This window comes from Zootermopsis nevadensis, unplaced genomic scaffold, assembly GCF_977971745.1.
Source record: "Zootermopsis nevadensis isolate Lab colony 2312 unplaced genomic scaffold, Znev_1.0 Znev_ptg000001l, whole genome shotgun sequence".
In the NCBI taxonomy this organism is placed as follows: domain Eukaryota; kingdom Metazoa; phylum Arthropoda; class Insecta; order Blattodea; family Termopsidae; genus Zootermopsis; species Zootermopsis nevadensis.
Window position 1 is genome coordinate 8,350,038 of NW_028259133.1, and position 6,000 is coordinate 8,356,037.

Below are 6,000 nucleotides of genomic sequence, written 5' to 3' on the forward strand. Positions count from 1 at the left end.
AGGAAGGCAGACTTGGCGATGGGTTTTTTCTAGCAGGCGTACATATTATTTTGAACCACAAAAGGGACGGTAACTTAAAGTGATTGTTAGTAAGTCCAATAGCCTGGTGTGTAATAAGAAGGGTTGAATGATTACACTTGAATCTACTGTAACAGTAACGACTCATAAAAATATTTTGTTTATTATCTGAAATGTATTTTTTCGGGCACCGTGTGACGAGCTTGCAGGGGACGGTGTTACAAGAAAATATAAGTGACATGCCACGCCATCGGAATAGACATTACGCCCATCGTCTTATATAAAACCTCTTCTCGTCCGGCATGTCAGCTCGTGACTTGCCAAGGTCTAGGACATGATTCACCTAAGCAATTACAATCGATCAGGAGTCCTTTTTCTCTCTTTATAGGTATTGGGATCCAAACAGAGCTTTCAGTTACTTTGTCTGCTCCTTCTTCCACGTATTTTAAAAGGAATGAAATAAGAAACTGCAGGATGGTAAAATAGGTTCATAGCAGCCGTTGTTTTTACATATTTTGTAAGAGCAGAGGTAGAGATTAAAGTTTTACGAAAGTCAGCGTATTTCATATCAAAACACCGGGGGTAAGCATAGCCTATGTAGGCTACGTTACAAGTCACATGTGACATTGAAAGTTATCTGGATATTAAATTTAGACTACATGACATTCACTGCGCATACATTTACTTTATTTTGGAGTTAGATTGGTATGAACGATTTATTAAGACCAATATAAATTACGCACTTCTGATGTAGACTTAAATGGCCGAGGGAAAGTACTGAATTAAGTAATGGAATTGAGAGAAAAAATAAAATAATTTAAGAAACAAAATGTTTCTTAAATCCATGTTAGAGGTGCAATCCAATGCCGGAAGTAGGTACGCTGACTCCATCTACACATGAGCAATAGCAGTTTATGGATCGCGTAGGCCTGAAAGCATTCTTGTACGTGAAACTTTCCAAATGAAATATTACAAAAGAGATAAACGGTTTTTCTATTTCGTTAAATGGATAACACATGCTCAGGATAGATCTTAGTCATCATTATTACCGTCTTTGTAGCTGCTGTCAACATCATTAACTCCGCCATGTGTATTGAAATAAACCGTGCCAATAATTGAATATTAGATTTTTCAAAAACGTACATAGGGACATGAAGCTGCAATGTAGTAGTCACTAACATTATCTTATGGAACAAAGGTCACCGTTTCAAATCTCAGCCGGCGATTCTACGTGAATTTCATTTCCAATTCCCTCCAGGTATATGTCGGAGAAAAATTGGGGAAGATTGCTAGAGATTCTTTCCTCATCTAAACCAATTCTTCATATAGGTATGTCACTTCACTGCAGCTCTTTTGGCAATACGTAAGTATACGGTGCTCTTAAAGTAACCAATAGAAAATAGAAAAAGTCAGAGCATCAAGTGTTAAACAAATATTCGTTCATAATTTTCATTAAATATTCATATAAGACTATTCTCTTACTTAAAAGCGACCCGGCAAGTATGTAAACGAGAAAGGCAAAACTATAAAATAAATTAAACACAGAAATTGGGCCTATAGTACAAAAAGGCAGAACAGGAGCTTTGCAATTATAAATTGCTTTTGGTCAATTTATGTCGCATTTCACGTCATTAAACTGTGTTGGCCTCTATGATCTCAGTGGGTATTCCGACGGCAGAATTTAATAGACGTAAGGAAAGAATTCTTCTGGTTGCCTGTAACCATGGAGATGACATTTCCCGCCTGCGTCCTTGTCACTGGATATGAAAGGAGAAGAAAGGAATGCGAATGACGCGGAGGAAGATCTCATTCGTGTTGCTTCAAATAGTGCGGAATGAGTGCCAGTGCTCAAATTATTCTTCACAGAACTAAACCAGCAGTGGCGTTACTTGGCGCAGTAAGCTCTCTCGGTCCTCTCGTTTCTAACGAACACAGACACCACTGAAATTTGGGTTTACTTATAACTAACTCCATGGAGCACAGACTCCCAAGTAGTTTTTCTGACAAAACTTTGCGTTTGTCGTCTCACATATGCGCTTAAAGAAGTTATGAAGGTGATTATCATTCAGTGAAGGTACAACAAACCTCGGTGGTAGGCGGACGTGTGTGGTCAGGTTCACGCTCAGACCGTTCTTATCGCCGAAGAATTTTCCGCAGAATTGTAACGTATACAACGACAAGGAAATATTCCGGCACTATCGTTCGCAACTCATGCATTCATATGGATTGTAGAACTCCTGTAACTACCTAACTAGGTGGCTTGCGGAACCCAAAGGCTCATTACCGAATTAAGAAAAGAACTCCACCGGTCCCTGTCCTGGACTAACATAATCCATTCTACTTCAACTGCTATTTATAGAACGCCCATATTTTCTATACGTAAGACTATAAATACTAATAATATTCGGTAATTAATAGATTGAGATACTGCATTAACTGAAACCTCTACGCTTGAGTCGCTTTAGGAACATCGTAATTAAACCATAAAGCACGAAGGCATACACGAATTAGCACACGCTATGCTTAAACGTTACCCATCACAATCATGTTTATTTAATACCCAAGACTTTGCATTTCATACCAGGACTTCTTAAAAACTAATCAACAACTCTTTTACATGCTTACATGTTTATGTGAAGTTTTATTGTACAGGAAACATATCTTTATGAAAAGAACTACTTATCTTGAGTTTATTACTTTTTTGATAGATCTACCTGTATTTGACCCTATTACAGATTGTTGCTCTCTGTGAAACGTAAAATCGACCGCCGCGAAACTAAAAAGCAGATTTTTCGCTGTCATAATTTATTTTCCATTCTACACAAATAGGTTATAAATTTCAGAATCTTCCGTATCTCTTATGGTTTTATCGCCATAAAAATTTTTATGTCTCCTTAACGATTGACTCTAAACCTAAGAACATTTTACTACTGCCATCTTGTTACTGTTTACAATGGAACGTTCTAAAGAACACCGAGTGATCTCAAATTGAGTGATATTCATACAAGTTAAGCATAGTAACCTTTATTAGGCCTTCATAGTCAGAAATTGGCACAGTAATTCACGTAACTCATTCTTCAGTGTATAAAAATTCTTCATTCTGCTTACACAGTCTATTTGTGCTTTCCGTATGATTCGCACAACAGGCAATGTTTATTTAATAAATAACATGGACCAAGTGATTTTAGTAGTGAGACACGTTTCGTTTTCTTTCAGGTAGGAGCAGAATTTTTAAATGTTATTTATATATTTTATGCTACAAAGTATTCCGGGCAATACCCAAGATAATTATGACAAATAATTGGACCTAATTAAATCAAAATTTTGAACGTCAATTCAATTAAAATTTAAACCTCTTTAGTGACTGCGTAACACAGTGCGGTCGGCTCCAGTAAGTTGTTTCTGCTTAAAGTTCATTTGCGTATCTTTAAATGAATAGGAAAAGCAATAGATACGCCACTGACACCAAGTCCTCTGTATCCTCTTCGACTGCAAACGAGTCCAGAAATCACATGAAGATGAAAATCGTACGCCAAATGGAGGACAGGAATCGCAAATAACGTATATACAGCACATACTGGGTAACATCTCAGGTGGATGGCTGGGGTTTCAGACACTTCTGGAGGGTGAAACTAGTGGGCGAAATGGGAGGATGGTATGTTGGTTAAAGATAGGGAGGGCGGTTTCTTCGAGGAAGCAGTACGTATTGAGAAGCGTGAGGGTAGTATGTGTATGGGGACGGTTCAGGAAATTTAAGGGATGATGGAAGTTGGGGGGAAGAAAAGAAGAAAGGGAGATTGGGAAATACTTACATGGAGGATACGTAGGGTGAGGATAAAGATGTTTCTATGTACTGTTTCGAAAACATTTATCGTGTCATCAGTGCGCAGACTAATTTCACAATAAGCTCTCTGTTTCTTAGATTTTTGATTAGTTGACACAAAAGCTTTTATTGTTTTGTGAGAGGTATTTAAAACACGACAAATTTCAGGCTACGAACATGAAAGTAAAGCGTAGAACTCGTATAACATATTTAATTTACGTTGTTTTAGCTCCTTTATAACTTTTATAAAATAGCCTATAGTGAGAGTAGAAAATGTATATATAATATGTCGATTCTTATGGACAAGCAGAAAACACAGATTTAACTCTTCATAGATTTGTTAATTATTATGTAAAATTGGTAACTAAGTGTGTAAAGCTAGGTTTGCAGTACTTGAAATACATTCATATATGGTTCTTCAAAAGTAGCAAACTTATGTTCAAATTGCCTTTAGTCTTTCGACGCACGTTTGGGAATAAGTAAAGCATGATATATTGTGTGCCTTTGTATAGTAATCCTTACATTTATCTCTGTAAACATACAAAAGGCATATGTTGTCGCAGAATGCTTGCAGCAAACTGATGTAAGAAAACATTTTAGTGGCTCTAGATCGACGATTTTAATTACGTAAGGAAACTATCAAAAGAAGACCAACATTCATAAAATGTTAGTAATGAAGAACAAGTAACTGGCCGAAAATTATGTGACATAATTCTGATAATTTATTAAGAAAAATCTACATCGCCTTCAAAATTTATACATTTGAATGCTGGGATAACCCCAAGCTGCTTTTCAATAGTCATGCTAAGAGCACACAAAAGCGTGTAAATCGTAAGTTCCAAATGATCCTCCTGTTACATATTATTGTCGTTTTGTTGCATGTAGAATAAAATTTGGCGTTGAATGTTGTTATGATGGCGAATTAAGGACGACGAGAGAGGTGGAGCATATGGAACACGTGGGAGGGATGAGAAATGAACATAACTTTTGAATCGGAAAACCTGAAAGTAAAAGACCACTTATGAACTTTAGAATAGACTGGAGGACAATATTAAATTCATCTCAAAGAAGCGTGACTCCAGGGTGTGGACGTGGTCCAAATGAGTCAGGTTACGGTGGTCTTGTGATAACGGTAAAAAAACTTCGAATTCCATAAAAGAGCAATTAATTCCCTGACCAGCAAAATGGCTACCAGTTTGTCAAGCAGAACTCTGCTCGTTCGAAAGAAGTCACGTGTCTGTATTATACATAAATTCTAGTTTGACGTTTGCTCCAGCTAACAGATGCATAAAAGATCTTTGTAATGACGGTATATTCAACATTTTCCATTTTACAAAAGTTATCGGTAACTTATCATTGAAACTAAGGATGATCAAATCCTCAATTGCAATGCTAGTTCTCTTTGCTGAGGTTCAGGAAAAAGGGGAAAGTGGGGATTACATTGTTCTAGAATTTGTCAGGAAGAACAGGGGAATATCAGGATAAAAAATCCAAATATTCAGCCTGCCACTGAATTCCTAATTGAATAGGTTCAGAAAAGTGCAGGAAACAAGTTCTTTCTTCTGAAATACATAGAATGACATGAGTGGATAAGTTTAGGGTATATAAGCTACAAGGGTTAATAACTTATGCAAACCATTTAGACTTATTTACAATAACCAATAATTTAAAATTAGTCATTTTTTATGATGCACTTACTTTAATTTTAAATTTAAACTCAAAAGTTAATAATTAGAAAAACCGAAACCAATGTAAGGGGAAAAATTGTTAGGATAATTTTGTATAACTGATTTTGGCAGACAGTCCCATAACTTTGTGTTGCATCCTTTTTACATTATCGGTGTATCTGTTGATAGAAATTATTTACATTTCAAAAAAATGACGTTCATCACTCCTTGTGGAGTGTTTACGTATCAGTTATCATAAATATTGTTAATTTCCTAAAAATTTTAGCTGGGGCAGCTGTCCCGCGGCTAGTCAATAGTAAATAATGGTCAGTCTCTCACTGGCGTACTTCTTAACATATTCTCCTTAAAGCGCAGCCTTGAAGTCAATGTTTTTCGCACTAACAGTACACTGCAAGAGAAAATTTAGGACGGAATTGGATTGCATATTCCTCTCACGTTCCTATCTTGCCGGACCTAAACGATATCTAAAAT